Below are 17,380 nucleotides of genomic sequence, written 5' to 3' on the forward strand. Positions count from 1 at the left end.
GTTGAAATATTAGAAACAATAATTGAAATACAAAATTACTCTACTTATGATGCCAACTTAGAAATCTGAAATTCCAGCCAATATCATTTTGAATAACATGAAGTTTGTCCCATACTCATTTCGATACCCAAAAGAAAATGAGTTGCAACAAAAATGAGTCCAAGTTTTTTCTGTGTATACAAATGCAGCATTAAAGAAATAAGAAAAATGAGTAATTTTTGAAAGTTAATTTTAAAAATCTCCCCCCCCCAAATATATATTATTAAAAAATCTATTGAAAAAAAGAATGTTTAATTTATGTATGGAAAAGAATTCCAAGTTATTATATGGCATACAATATACCTTTCAAATATTTAAAAATTATTCAGGAATTCTTGAGTATAGCGCCGTTTAGAATATAAATTGACAAACAGAAACACACGCAATGGAGTATACATAATTTAATACAATAGAGAACAAATTTTACTAAAATATTTTTAAAATAGGGTATTATATTAGAAAAGAATAGAGTATATTGATAAAGAATAAATATATATTTTTAAACAAATGTTTCCTTCTGCGTGCAGTTTAATTTAGCTAATACATACATATATATATATATATATAGTGCGGGTGCATCTGCATGAGAAAGATGTTTGTACAAAGATATCACTTGATATGCAGACAAACACGTGATAGAGAGCAATGGCAAGCTTTTTTGATATGAATTCATTCGGCTCGTATAGACTTAATTTGGGCTTCTATTGTAATATTACCTATTGTTGGGAAACTCGCACCCAGAACGGAAACAAAATACATTCGCTTGTTAAAACTTTTGTACGTTTAACTGAAACAGTACATATATACATATAGAATAATGTACAATGTAAGCAGTTGAATAGGAACACGATCCTGAAAAGAATTCAATGTATATATATATATATATATATATAACCGCGCTCATATACTATGGTTGCAAATCATCAATTCAATATACAACAAATCCATATAATATTTTTCATTACTTATAGTCGTTAAAAATCGTTAGAGATGCAATTACAATAATTTATCTCATATCGCGACAGAGTGTTTGTATTTTTAAATAATAAATATTCTCTATTGATAAATTGGAATGCAGATTGCATAATATGTATATTGTATCTTGATAGGCTGTGAATTATGCTTTTGATAAATGTTTAACAAATACTGGCTTGTTATGGAGCGAGAGTATTATGCTATAGTTTTGGGTATAATGCATCTTCACAGATAGTCTACATTAATCAACAATGTTAATGACGTTCTGTTTGCGGATCGGAATTCGCCGCAAGTCCACCCTTCATTGTCATCATCTAACCGATCGTGTATGTAGCACGTATTATGCACTTCGACCCCTACATTGCAGGTACATACGTTACTATCCACAGAGTTGAATTACCGTGTACCACCCTTAGACAAGCCAAATCCCGATTAGAGTCCAGTTTGCAATATGTTTGCATAGACTATACACGAGAATAGAAGCACTCAAAACAAAGTACTACACCACGCATTCAACGTAAACTATCAAACTAATCCTTTTCATTAACAGAGGAGAATTGTGTATAATTGCTCCCTTTTCAGCTTTCTTTTATACAGCCATTTAAGGGGGGAACACCAGTTGTAACTTTCGAAAAATCAATTTTTTTTTTTGTGCATTTTCTTAAAGTACACATATTTAGAAATGTGTCTGTAAATTTCAAAGTTGATCCGGTGAAAAATAAATGAGATATACAGAACACTGCATCGGCGCGTCCCGTGGCTTCATACAAGGTGGCCAGCCATAACTGACCCTAACGACAGATGGCCTTTTCCTATGATTTAGAAACGGCAACCACTGCGGAAGAGTTATTATATGGTCCAAGAATCGATGACTCTTTGTAACTTGGAAACAAAATTTCTTCTGAACAAAAAAAAGTAAGTTGAAACTTTGAATGCGTTTTTCTCAAAATGACATTTTCCAAGTCGGTGACCACGATTACTCGAATACCATTAAACCGATTTATTTAAAATTTAGTGTGCTTCATTTACACATATAAGTCTAGTTCGTGATCGAAGGATTTTTTTTTTTATGCAAAACTTTTTTTTATATAGCTGAAAATCGACCGTATTTTTTTAACGAAAATCATACTTTTGACTTTGACAGGTCGCCATTTTGTCAAATTTTTTTTTTTTTTTAAATCCTTCGATCACGAACTAGATAATCTTATAATAAATGTAAATCAATTTCATTTTTGTATTTCAGACGAAGTATACTTGCAGAATGCTGGTCACCGCAATTCGCCTTTTTTCTTAAGACGCCACTTCAATGGCTCATATCTCCAAAAGTTTTTGTTAAAAAAATTTTTTTTTTCTTTTAAATTACAGCTTTTTACATGTACTTTTAACTAATAAATAGTATTCTTTAAAAAGATTCATTGTTCTTTTGGAAAATATTCTTGAAAAAAGCATTATTTTTTGAGTTACAACTGGTGTTCCCCCCTTAAATAATGAAAACATTTATATCCATGAATAATCATAGCAATTATACGATTCCATTCTTTTTATCTTTCTGATAATGAGGCATTTTGAAATCCAACGAACAAAATGAAATGTGTTTGTTGATAATGTTGGTAAATAGGAGCGAAAATTTCTTCTTATTTCTAAATAACATATGATCCTGAAACGATTGGTTGCTTTGAAGAGTTATTCTTGATTCTTCTTGTTGGCTTGGCTGGGTTCGCGCTCCTTTCTCCGTTTCTTCTCTTCCCACCTCTTGGTCCTCCTTTTCCACCACCTCCTCCTCCTTATATACCTCCTCTCGCACCCTCCATCTTTTTCTTCCCGGGGCTGCTGCTGCTGCTTTATAAGACGACAAAAGAACATCGCGGCAGAGTCAAGATGGCGGATCCGAGGCAGCGACTGACTGTGCCTATTGTTGCCACGAGCAGAGAGACAAAATGAACCCGATTGTTAGTCCTGGAGGCATCATAATGAACGCCCATTCATCGGTAGACACCAAATGAGCTCCCGCGTCTTGTCCCATGGCTTTGTCTACGATACTTTTAATTTTCTTGTTTTGTCCCCCCCCACCTCTCTTCTTTTTACTGCTGCACCTCTACACCCACACTCACACACATATATACACCTTTGCTCATCCCTTTTGTCGGCGTCCTGTGGCATGTTCCTTTTGCCACTGCGCAGAATGAAAATATTATTGCTTGATCTGCGTCATGCATAAATGCATCGATGCCCTCCTTTGTCGACATTGCCTCCTGCTAGCGGCTGAACAAACAACGATATTCATATTATAAAGTCACTGGCTTATTATATTGCATATATATAATTTATGTACTCATATATAGTGTTCTACCTTCGTTTCTTATGTAGATAATATATGTATTCTTGGTTATGTAATACATATATTATCTACATAAGATTTGGTACACGGATGACAAGTCCTTTTCATCTTCGGGCTAATTATCACAGTCATCTTTTCATTGTCAAATTTTGATGATCTTGAAATTTATTGTCGTCACGAAGTAGTATAAAGAGCTCCCACCTTTTACGTCTGCTAAATACAAAATGCATGCGCAAATTTACATGTCCGTCATTTGTATTAAATCATTTCTCACCTGAGTTGCAAAAGTTTCTCCGTAAGAGCGCTTGTGTCGCCAACTAAGAACGACTCGGAACAGAATATGAAAAATCATTTTCTATGGAAGGCGAAAGGTCCTTAATATTCAACTTCGTGATTGTCCTTATTCTTAATTGTTGTTTTTGATTATTTTATTTTTTTATTCGTCAGAGTGCGAGGGTTCTTACTTGCTTCTTCACATAATATCTCTTTTGATTAGAATTTTCAAGATGTTTTTATTCATAAGTTCTAAAAGATAATTTAAAACAAGCGATTGATAATATAATTATAATCCAATTTCTATATTGTTTGGAGGAAACTTACTACTTTTCTGTTATATATGTAGAGTGATGTCTCTAAATCTAAACAATAATATTTTTTTTTCTTTGATATAAATGGGATTATCGAAAAAATGTAGTCAGGTATTATACATATATATATATATAGTAGTCGCGAAGTTTAATTTCTGATGTATGTAGTTCAGGAAGGGTAAACGTCAAGGCAGCGGATAGTAAAAGCAGTTGATCTGCCAACCTTCGTCCCATTCAATTGATTTCGAACCGAAGTTTCTAAACACTTGGCTCTATTCAAAAAGGACCAAGGAGTACAATATCTCCTGCGTGCATCGACTGAATCCCTTCGAGATTGGAGTTCATTCACTCACTCGCGCGCAGTATTACATCAAAACGAATAAAGGCTTCCATCAATAGCAAGAGTTTCATACAATATAAATATATATATATAGATTTTGTACTTTTTTTAATTCTTTAAGAACTTTAATACCATCAAAGAAATCATTATATTTATAACATTTTTAATATTTTAATCATTATTTCATTTCTTTTAAATATATTATTATCATTATTATTAAAATAATTAATTTTATAATGAAGTATTTTAGAAATTGAGAATTATTCTTATTTTATTCTAACACTATAATTAAACTATTTTGAAAAAAATGTTAAAATTTATATTCCCAAGTGCGAAAACTACACAGCTCAATAGTGGCCCAGTATTGGCAAAGTTTGCACCGAGCCTTGGCAGACAATATTGGGCCGACTCTTGTGGTGCTAAGCGCGGCTAGACGTCGGCAGCTAAGTATCAGACGGCCAATCTTGGCTGTCAAAGTTTTAAAAAATTATAATTATTAATTAATTAACTAATTAATTAATTATACTTTTATAATGTAAGTCCTGACAGAAAGCACAATTGTTTAAATATTTGAAAATTTCTAACGCTCACGGGAACCGAACTCGCAACCTAACGCATCGATAAGTCTAACACGTTAACCACTACACTAAGGAACATCTTTAAGGAAGATTTCAGCCGTTACTGCGCCATTACTGGCCCAAGATTCGTTTCAACTTTGGACAAAATGACTTGTCAAAATAAATTCAACATTTCAGTCGTCAATGGGCCAATAGTGACCCAGTAATGGGACAGAGTTCACATCAATTATGGAAAATTAGAATTACCAAGTATTGGTGCCAATATTGGCCCAGTAATGGGACAGAATTAGGTTCAATAATTGCAAATTAGAGTAAACGAGAATCGGTGTCAATATTGGCCTAATAATGAAACGAATTGATCGCCAGTACTGGCCCAGTAACGTTTATCATACTTCGGCAGACATTGGGCCAATGTTGGGCCGTATTGGCACTTCGCACTTGGGTTTCTATAATTATATATTAGAAAGATAATATTAAAAAATATATAATATACATTTATGTATGTAATAATTATTTATGTTTATTTGTTATAGGTACCTATATATATATATATACATCTTCTTCTTCTTCTTCTTCATCTTCTTTGAGGCAAATCTTTGGTTCAACATGTGGTACTAAAAACAGGTATGTATTTTCAATTAAGTATGACAATAAAATAAAACCTTGCGTCAAGCTCGGCAAACTTGCACAAACCTTGCTACAAGCTTACCGTACAAGCTTACTGAGCAATCTTGCAATAATCTTATTATATGTAATCTTGCAGTAATCATACACTGCAATCTTGCGGCAACCTTACACTGCAATCTTTCGGTAAGCTTACCATGCAAGCTTGGGTCAGGTGGAACATTTGAAGCTTATAGTAAGCTTTTGGCAAGTTTGCCGTGCAAGGTTGGCAATATTGCGCGGCAAGCTTGCGTGATATCTGGAGGGTTAAATTAGGTATAGAATTCATTGGTTATTATCAAAGAATAATTTTTTTTTATATAACTTTTGAATTCAATATTATATAGTGGTGACTGATTCAATTAAATATATTTATAAATATAATTTTTTTTAAATATAAATATAAATTTTTTATTTATGGCCATTTCGATTATATAATATGTTTTCGGTCATCGATTTTAATTAACAAGTTTAGTGAGTAAATGAAGTCAGTTTATAAATAGTCCATATAGTAATTTACTTTGAGAATACTTATATAAATGTAGGAATAAAGGAACTTGCTGTGTGTTTGAATAAACTTGAAACACACCGCTCGGTGGCTAATTGTAACACCTTTTCAATCTTCATCTTGGTTTGCAAAGGGGTTTATAAATAAGAAAAAATGTTCCCTTTTCTCTTCAACCCTCGAAGTTGCGCTTACAACCCTCTTCTATTTCAAATGTTAAAAGTATATATATATATATATATATATATATATATAATACTGAGAGAATAAGCAAACTGAAAAAAGTCCCATGAATCTCAAGTTTTGTCGTATGTTGTCCCTCTGTAACCGTGGCTAATCGCATAAAATCGAGACGAAAGTGATCGATATTCCGTTCTGACTCGAATTAACGTGAATTTCCTGCAGTATATCAAACATTCGACTTAAACTTACCTGCGAGACCCGCAGCAATCAATTTTATTTCATTTTTCTACCTCTACCATTTTTTTTATAAATCAACGTTTTCAATTATGTTTATGGTTGTCTCTTTATTTTCATTGATTTTCTTAGAAGCCCGTGCAGAAATTAAATGTCGATGCGGGTATTGACCAAATTTTTCTAACTCTGGTGTAGCTTATTCCAGATAAACTAACTAGTTCCCGAAAAGGCTGTTACGCTGTTTTCCGGTACACTTGAAAAAGTATCATTTCTACCCTGTAAACGATTTAAAAATTTTACGCAACAATTTTACGCTAGTTAATAATTTTTTTTACGAAAATAATTTTAAAAACTTATATTTACATTTTTAAACTAGGAAAACTGGTTAGGTCCCAACCAGTGCCTTCTTTTGAAGCTAGTGAACCCTCCTTTTCTAAATAGGGTTATATTTAGGGTTCGCTCAAGAATTCTGGTCAAACCCCTAAATTAAAAAAATAATTAGTAAAGCACAAATACATAGATTCCCTTTAATTGTTAATAACTTTTTTATTTTTTACGAAAAGTAATGTTATAAACTTAGTTTATTTATGTTTTATTACAAACAGGGAAAACTGTTGAAGCCCTGACGAAAACCCCATTTTAAAATGTCAAATATATAATAGAAATTTAATTAAATTTTAACAAAAATATTGATTATTACTTTTGATAAAAATTTTTTGTATTCAATGTATATAATAAAAATAATTAAAAAATGAATAATATTTTTATTTAAAAAGCATCGATAGAAAATAACAGAATTTTTTATGTATATATAATATGGAAAAAGTAAAAGATTAAAATGCACAACTCAGAAAGGTGAACAACGTATAAAAAAATTTAATTCGATTATTGTTTGTTTTATTGAAAAACAAGCTTTATTTATATCAAATATAATATATGCTACTCAAATATTATAAATAGAATATATACATTTTGTAAGAAAATTTACATAAGAAATAAAGTTTTTTTTTTAATTTTATATATTTACACAGAAAAATTTCTATTTAAAAAGAATAAAGCATCGACATGTGTATGAATATTTAACAGAATAATAATAATAATATTGATAATAATTAATAATTGTAATAATAATAGACAACAAAATTAATAAACAGAAGAAAAGTATTAAACGTATTAATAATATATAAGTATAATAATTAATGGCGTTATCAGTTGTTTAACTTTTCTGTTATGTTATTGCACTTAAACAAAATTTATTGCTTTTATTCAAAATTGGAAAATCAAATTTTTATTCAAATTATAGATACAATTTATTTGATTTAAATTAAATTATTTTTATCGTCGAGTTAAATAACTATTTATTTGTATTTCTGAATAAATAAAATATTGACGAAGAGAAAATTTTTATTTAACGCAAATAAAATTTGTTTGAAACAAATAAATATTTATTAAGAAGTTCATATATTTTTTTTTTCCTCTGAATGTAGAACTTATTGTTAAAAACAATTTCCATTTTATCGAAATTAAAATGAATTCATTTTAATAATACAATTATTTTTTTCAAAAATCGAAACAAAAAATTTCGTTTGTAGGACATTATTCGAGTCAAAAATTTTTACAAAGTAAATAAAAAAAAAAACAAATCATGGAAAAAATATTTTATTCCAAAAATCTTGTGCGTGACAGGAAACAAATTAATCATTCTTGTGAGAGATCTTTTATATGTTTATAAAAAAAAGAAAAAATGTTGAGAGTAAAATTCTTGAAATGTAATAATAACAATATTAATTTTGAATCGTTAATGAAAACAGCTGCTATATAGTCAAGAAGACTGTCAACACTGTATATATGTTGGTCCTATATATATAATAGAAAACACGTGGGTTTGGCCACGAAAACGTGTAAAGTCACGTTGTTATATTAGGAATCACTAACTTGGCTTCATCCTGAACAACCATCTTCAATATTCCTAACCCTGTTAATCTTTTATAGAGCTTCTAAGGTAGCGTGATTAATTCTATTTGCCTGTGCGACTGGTGCACCTAGCATATAATTTATTATTTTCTTCTTCTTCTTTTTTTCCACTTTCATTGTAGTTAGCAAAAGGGTATATATATATATATACGTTAGCTAATAGTATTGCTATTCATGCGATTCCACCAAAGCTATCTATTCTTATATTATTCCTCATGTCAGAGACGGAAACTGAGTTTTTTTTTAAGCTCAATACATCCATTGACCTCGATCGGACCAACTTAAATAATGCGATTTAGTGACTGTGCAGCTTTGTATATATTTATCGCAGGTGCCATGATAGAAAATTATTATACGATTGATTATTAGCTTTACATTCAAATTCTATATAGTGCTGAATGCATCTTTTCTAGGTCGAGAGGCCAAACTATATAACATCTCGAGAAATCTTTCATATATGTCTATATGTTCTGTTAACATATATATTATATTGTCGTTGATCAATATGATCAATGATGTTTAAAAATTAAGATTCAATTTTTATTATTCCTCGAAGCTATGCTTCATTATAAATTGTTAATAGAAATTTTATTTCTCTTACTATATATATATATATATATAGTTGAGAAAAAATTCCAAGTAGGAACGCAATTTATAAATGAGAGAAAAATAATTGGAGAAAATATATTATACAACTTGCAAGATTTTATTATATATATATGTTTGTCTTTTATATTAATCATCAAGAGAGTGTTACTATCATTCTTGTTAATTATTTTCACCTTTTATTATGTATAGAATTTAATACAATGTTTGTCAAACATATTATAAAATGTTCTCGTATGTTTTCTATATTTAAATGATCTCATAATTTTGTGAATAGAACATTTTATTTTAAAGACTTAGATTTTTTTTGTATACAAGAACACTGTTTGAAATAACCCAAATAGCACGTAAGCTTGCAGCAACCTTGCGGCAAGCTTGCCGCGCAATATTGCCAACCTTGCAAGGCAAACTTGCCGCAAGATTACTACAAGCTTCAAATGTCCCACCTGACCATGCATAGTAATCTGACCTATAAACATTGCAGTGTAAGATTAATGCAAGATTGCACAATAACATTATCACAAAATTGCTCTGTAAGCTTGCACGGTAAGCTTGTAGCAAGGTTGGTGCAAGATTGACAAATAACCTTACTTTGAAACTTAAAAAATTTTTTTTTTAAATGTTTCGTTTAATTTATATAATAAAAATATATAAATTAGACGGAAAATTAAAAAAAAAATTTTTTAGTTTCAAAGTAAGATTATTTGGCAACCTTGCACCAACCTTGCTACAAGCTTACTAAGCAATCTTGCGATAATCTTATTGTGCAATCTTGCAGTAATATTACACTCCAATCTTTCGGTAAGCTGATCATGCAAACTTGGGTCAGGTGGGACATTTGAAGCTTGCGGCAAGTTTACCGTGCAAGGTTGGCATTATTGCGCGGCAAGCTTGTCGCAAAGTTGCTTCAAGCTTACGTGCTATCTGGAAAAACTGAACTAGAACAAAATGGAAAATTTCTACACCTATATATTGTAGGTCAGTCCAAAAATATTTTCATTAAAATTTTTATCCAATATTTTTCAAAATAATCGATAATTTTTTATCTGAAACAAATTTTTAACTTTAAAATTATTTTTCAGTGAAAATTTGTTCAATTTGAATTTGTCTTATTAATATTATAGAAAATTATATTTTGTGTTTCTAAATATATTTGATTGTTGTTTCATATATATGGTATTGAATTTTGTTGGAATATAAATATTTAATCTCGATTTAAATTACACGTACTGAATAGAAATCGTGAAATCGACCTTCTACTTTTCCATTGAACAACTAAATAGTAAGTATACAAGAGAGTGTGCTTCCCTCAATTGTGAATTCTGAAAGCTGTGCGAAATCCTGGATGGCTGGAACGTTTCAAATATTTGACACTTTCTGGCTGCAGATTTTTCGTGTTGTACGTTCATATATACACATAAGAATCATATAAGTGTGTATGCGTGTGTGTATGTATGTAGATATTTTGTATCGAAAGGCGTTCACCGCACTTCCATTTGTACTTTTCTACTTTCCAATATCGCCCCGTTATTCCCCGTTTTCTGATTTCCCTTCTGCTTTTATGCCAAATATACATATATATATATATACAGCTATAACAGAGGGCACAATTTGATAAATTTTACTTTTCAGTTTCCATCTTATATAATGAAAGCTAATGTAAATATTTTCTTTTTTTCTGTTTTTTATTTAATATATTTGAATTTGGAAAAAATTTATAAGTTAAATAAATAAAAGCGAAATGTAGAATAATATTTAAAAGATAAATATTTTTCTGTGTATCCTTATTCCTACTACAGGAGAAATTCTAAACAGCAATATTTATTTATTTAGAAACAATTAAATGCGCTTCATTTGACATAATCGGTTTAAATTAGATTCCACGGTATTTTGTCCTTTGGTGTTATATATATATATATATATAGGGCATGAGAAAAAATTTATAACGAATGGAACAGATGTGATTCGAGTCATTATATAGATCTGCAGAGAACATAACATATAAAGAAAAATATACCTGTGTGGCATTGCAACATCGTTTTTACCTATTGTTGGATTAGTACGATGACAATCGATTTATAATTTAGTTTGCTAGAAAGCATCTGTTTAGAATTTAAAAAATATACCTTCATTGGCTTATACGCATTTATATATATTTTGAAATTTATGTTATATTATAAATGTGAATAGCGCGCAAAATAATTTTGGTTGGCATTCGAGAAAATGAGTTTTGAAATTTAATTTAAACGTTATCCTCTCTGTAAATGTACGTCCTCTTGCCACGTATAAATCATATCTTTTGGTTATATTATCACGGGAAAAAGAGAAACGTTGGATTAATACCGTTTTCCGATTGGTTCAACGTCAGTGGGCCCTGTCACGATTTCGGCATTGATTCAACAGACTTTTACTGTTGAACCTACTGTCCATCTATTGTTACAAGTAAGTTGATCCAACAGACACTGCCTACAGCGCTCCTTGCCGTTGAACCAATCGGAAAACGGTATTAATCCAACGTTTTTCTTTTTCCCGTGATGTAATATGTGAAGTAGAATTCCCTTGTGAATTGAGACGCTCGGTCGCTTGCAGCCATTCTCGCTGATTCGAGCGAACGAGCGCGACACTATTGCGAAAGCATCGTGTCTAGGGATTTCAAAATGCACAAAAAATAACTTATATCCCCATTGCACAGTATTCTTCGTTTATATTTTCAAAAATTCACTTCAACAAGTCCTGCTTTTAATATTTTTTAATTTAGCACCAAGATTGTATTGTCTTTTTTTTTGTATTTCCGTTTTAATTAACGCATATTTATATTAATTAAATTAATTTCTTTTTTTTTATAATATAAATGATGTTTTCAAATTGTTTATGAAATTATAATAAAGTAGGTGGTATTATTATTAAATTAATTATTTTAAAGTCCTTGCGGAAATTAAATGTGGGCCTGGTGGAGTACTAATCAGATTTCCCTAACTCTGGTTTGGTCCCAGCCTATAATAAGGCTATTATACGCTGTTCCCGGCCAATATTCTACTTAGGGAAAAGCTTAGGCCCATTCTCTGTTCTTTTTTTAATTAACCTATTTGAAAAGGTTATTTTTATTTTAAATAAATGACAATTTTTATAATTTCTTATTTTCTATAACTTACATTATATATATATATATTATTATATAACATATAAAGTGTTTAAAACACTTAATATTTTTGAAAAATTTAGCTCTAATGGGGGATCGAACCCAGAACTCTTGCTACGCCAGATGTGTATTTTGGCCACACAACCACGTTAACTTACAATTTTTTTACTAAAGGCTATGTTGAATTTTTTTTTCTTTTCTACCACAATCGGGCACAAGTAAAATTCTTATAAAAAAATATTCTTTACAGTAAAGATAAATGTACAAAAAAATTTTAATCAAAAAAAAGGTGGGGGTTTTTTGAGTAATTTCAATTTTTTTCTTGTTAAAATGGCCGCCATTTTGTTATTTTTGAACATTTTTTAATTTTTCCATCGGATTTTGAAAAAAAAGAAAGCTATTTTAAACGCAAGCAAAAAATGAGACATCTAAATTACTTTGAAAGAACCCCGCACAAAATGTACAGAAAATAGATCCCTGTCGATTTTGATTAAACTTTGGAAAATTGTTGCTTTTGTAGTACCAAAGAAAAAAGTCTTATGATAAAATCCAAAAAAATGGACAGATTTTTTGTTAATTAATGTTTAAGTTGACAATTCACAGTGTAAAAGTCGGTGATGCTTACAAGTGAACAAAACGAAAATAATTAAATTAAAATGCTTGATACTTGTTGCACGGGAGTTTTCGGAGTCGCTGATAACAAATGTACAGTCAGATTTCAAAAATTCAAAATGGCAGTATCAAGCATTTTAATTTAATTATTTTCGTTTTGTTCACTTGTAAGCATCACCGACTTTTACACTGTGAATTGTCAACTTAAACATTAATTAACAAAAAATCTGTCCATTTTTTTGGATTTTATCATAAGACTTTTTTCTTTGGTACTACAAAAGCAACAATTTCCCAAAGTTTAATCAAAATCGACAGGGATCTTTTTTCTGTACATTTTGTGCGGGGTTCTTTAATGACACTTTAAATTTTTTGTCTGTAAATTTTAGATAAACGACGTTTCAGCCTGCCTAATTTGAAATGAATTTTGTCTGTAAATAAAAATTACATCATTTCAAAAAAAATTTTGTAATAGCTATATGAGAAAAAAGTTTGATTAGGTATACATATAAATGTATGTAAATAAATAATTTTTTTAAAACAGAATTTTTTTTCTTAAAAAGTGACATGTATTTTTCCAAAAAATATTATTAAAATAAAACTTTTTAATTCGTCAAAGAAAAATTATATATATTTTTTTTTTGTAAATGCCTGTATCTATATAGCAAGAGAAATATTAAAGAACTATTTTAATGTTAAAATCGGTTAAAATATTGAAGTAAATTAAATGTATTAAAATCAAGGTTAAACTGATGACTTTTAATTTTGTGTACGTTCTGCGAGCTTTATTTGTTTACTTTCAGTTACCTTCAGTAAGTACACTTAGGTCGCGCAGACCTTAACCGCAATTGAATTGGGAGTTCAGGCGCATTTATATATTCTAAAATCATTAGTTGCGAGATTCGACCTGTTTAAACGTGTTTATCGTCGTCGATGGCAGTGTAAATTTTTCGTAAGTGCACGGGTTTTCTAAAATGTGCCTCAGGAGTGCTTCAACTTTTAATTACAATTGATTTTTAATCTAATTATATTAAATTTTTTTTGTTAATCTAAATATATGTAGCTACGGGAGTGATCAAATTTTTTTAAACTACCATTGCACAATATAATAAAATATAAATTCTCTTTTCTAAATAAAAATGCTTTCGGGAGTGTTTAAATTTATATACATATATGTAAGCATATTTTTTATTTCACGAGTGTTCAAAATGTGTGTGTGTGTGTGTGTGTGTGTGATGGCGTATTTCAAAATAACAGTGATAGCTATGGATGGAAATTTGGTTCCAGGCTGACACATTAAAGGTTTGAAAAATACATTGCAATTTATAATTTGACTTTATTTCGTGACCAAGGGGTAATTAATGTGAATCCTGTATTTTCAAGTGGTTTTAGTGCCCTTTAAATTTTAAAATATAGAATTTTCTTTAATAATTGTAAAAATATAGTCAATTTTGTCTATAAATGAATTAAAATTATTTTGAATAAAATTTTGATAGTTTAAAATTTTTTATTATTCAAATGGATTAATTAGAGAAAATTAAAACTTATTTAATAATATTTAATATTAATAATATTATTAATAATAATTTATAATATTATATATTTATAATAGTATATTAATAATAATGATAATATTATTTAATAATATTGAATAAAACTTAAGTATCAAGCTAAAAATTGAATTAAAGATTAAAAATAAAAACTTACTAAAAAAAGGAATGTTTTTGCGATTTAATACAAATAATTAACTGATGGTGTCTAATTTTATTTTGCATTCAGATAAATAAAAAAATAGTTTATCCTATAATAAATAATAGAATATACAAATATAGACGCATTGGGGTACAATATATATATGACAATAAAGTAATGTTTTTCATCGCAGGTAATAAAATAAGATGCTATCCGATCGAGATGAAAAATGACGAATTCCTTTGGACAGTGACTTCCGGTGGTTTCTCTAGTATACACACGTATTCAGAGTGGTATATACGCGCGCGCTATACTTATAATAGATCTTCAACTGTAATTTATCACCGCTCATAACAAGGAACCGCAAGTTTGTACATATTTCAACCCCCACTTTAGCTTTTCAGTTTGTTCGGAGTCAACTCACCCCCATAGAGACTATCACCCCCCCCCCTCTTTGAAGCAAGCGACGTCTCTAGAGCGGCAGAAGTCGACTTAAGGGGGAGTATTATTTATACGCACCATTATATCACCCAGCCAGTGGAATATTGTTCAAGACATCGCGCATACATTATGGCTTGCTTTTATTACCACAAACCACTTATTTGTTAACATAATATACACATTATACTTAGGCGGGGGGTGGAAATTTCGACTTTGGGACGTCTGCACGCACAAGGATTTTCACTCGTATATTATATATACGACAAATCTATCTTTCCTTTTTGCGGGCTTTTAGATACAGTGGACGATTTCTTGAGTATATTTATACTCTTTAATGAACACTAGATCTTTTAAAGAAATTATACATATTTGTATTTTTTGTTAAGAAAAGCTTTATCTGTGAAAGTCGAAAATTTTATTAGAATAGTGAATTAAAGATTTAATTAAAACAAATGAAACTTTTGCTATTCTATTGAAATGTTTCGCTGTTACAGATAAATCTTTTTTTCCGTGTACACAGAACAGATGATAACTGATGTTTGCTATCGGATCTATCAAAATTAGTACACGAAAAAAAAATTTCCAGTGTTATCAACAGGAATCTCTCGCAACATCTATAAAACTTGGTTGGAGTATTCACAAAATGCTGAGGTTTGGGAAACAAACAATTTTCATATAGTGTGTGTTACAGTACAATTCGTTGCGCATGCGCTATGTCTCTGCACTAAAGCAAATCAGATTGTGCTGTTCCCAATTTGTGTGTTTGAAACACAATTTTCTTACAGTCTACATGACAATCTATAGAATTGTCTTTTCTGAAATTTGTAGTGTTTTCGCTACAAGAAATTTTTTTCCGTGTAACCACAGCTAAATTTTTTGCTATGACAACGAAAAAGTTTGCTGTGATAAACAATATCAGTCTTAATTTTTAATAATCTACTGTCACAGCAAACTTTTTTGACCCCACAGCAAATTTGTTCGCTGTCCTTATACACTGTAAAAAGAAAGCTGTACTAAAATAGAACCGATTTTAGGTATTAAAATAGAACCAAAAGGCAATTTAGTATACCTAAAGTTGGTATTAAATTAATACCTCTCCTTTTTACAGTGTATATTAGCTAATGTAATTTAATTTGACATCAAATAGTTCGCTGCCACAGCAAACTTTTTCTATGCGTGTAAACGTAGAGAAAAGATACACGCATCAAAATTAGTAAAACCACAGCTAAATTTTTTGCTATGATAACAAAAAAGTTTGCTGTGATAAACAATATTAGTGTTAATTTTTAAAAATTTACTGTCACAGCAAACATTTTTGACCCCACAGCAAATTTGTTCGCTGTCCCTATATTAGCTAACGTAATTTAATGTGACATTAAATAGTTCGCTGCCACAGCAAACTTTTTCTATGCGTGTAGACGTAGAGAAAAGATTAAATTACGTCAGCTAATTATATAAGGATAGCGAACAAATTTGCTGTGGGGGCAAAAAAGTTTGTTGTGACAGTAAATTTTTAAAAATTAACACTAATATTGTTTATCACAGCAAACTTTTTCGTTGTCAGAGCAAAATATTTAGCTGTGGTTATACTAATTGTGATAGATCCGATAGCAAACATCAGTTCTGTAAGCTATTCCTTTTTTTCCGTATATATATATATATATATATATATATATATATTTGAAATTTATCTCATTGACATAGCCAAATAAATTTTCATTTGTTTCAAATAAATTTTATTTTGTTTGAATAAGAATTTTATTTATGTTAAATATAAACATTTTTTTTAAACAAATAAAAAGTTAGGCTCTGAGACAAGAATATATTTTGATTTGAGGCAAATAAATTTTTATATGTATTGGTTAAACATTATTATGATCAGGGAGTAATGAATTGTACTTTTACAAATTCTAGGAGAGGATTTGAATGTTAAATTTCTGATATAAAGTTTTGAAATGTTCAAAAAATTGAAAAACATTTTTTATAATTTATTAAATTAACTTTTTTTTTAATTACACTGAAATTATTTATTGCAATAAAAATTATAGTATTATTATTTTTATTATTATTATTATTATTATTATTATTATTAATATTAATAAAGTCAGTTCGAAAACAGCAATTGTTAAAAAAAAGTCCATATCTTTTGAAGATGAGGGCAAAGTTCGTTGACTAATGAATAAATAATATCTATAGAAATATTACCTGATCCCGAAAGTGTGTCTATATATATATTTATGAATTGTGTCCCGTGTGAAGTTAGATAAGCAATAAATTGTTTGCAATAAGTGGAGCAAAGAATACGATTGGTTATAAATTTAGGTCGTAAAGATGTCCGTAGTCTTGTAAAAAACGGGGTGAAAATGGGACCGTCTTGTTCCTCTAGAGGGTGCAGTTCGACACGGAAGTCATTGTCCATTTGAAATTTATTGGTTTTCTATTTTTTTTTTTTTTGCATGGCCCCCTTCTTGCCCTCG

The 17,380-nt window shown here is 29.7% G+C and overlaps 1 protein-coding gene across 3 annotated transcripts in view; it reads left to right on the forward strand.

The window, feature by feature from the left end:
* Positions 1 to 17,380, forward strand: part of LOC127277947 (peroxisome biogenesis factor 1) — a 363,271-nt gene that overhangs the window by 84,812 nt on the left and 261,079 nt on the right. For all 3 annotated transcript variants that reach the window (XR_007842435.1, XR_007842434.1, XR_007842436.1), the window contains exon 17: positions 5,391 to 5,481. The gene's annotated coding sequence lies outside the window, so the exon portion shown is untranslated. The remainder of the gene's footprint in view (positions 1 to 5,390; positions 5,482 to 17,380) is intronic.

This window comes from Leptopilina boulardi, unplaced genomic scaffold, assembly GCF_019393585.1.
Source record: "Leptopilina boulardi isolate dan_hultmark-lab unplaced genomic scaffold, ZJU_Lbou_2.1 LbouV2_193, whole genome shotgun sequence".
Lineage (NCBI taxonomy): Eukaryota > Metazoa > Arthropoda > Insecta > Hymenoptera > Figitidae > Leptopilina > Leptopilina boulardi.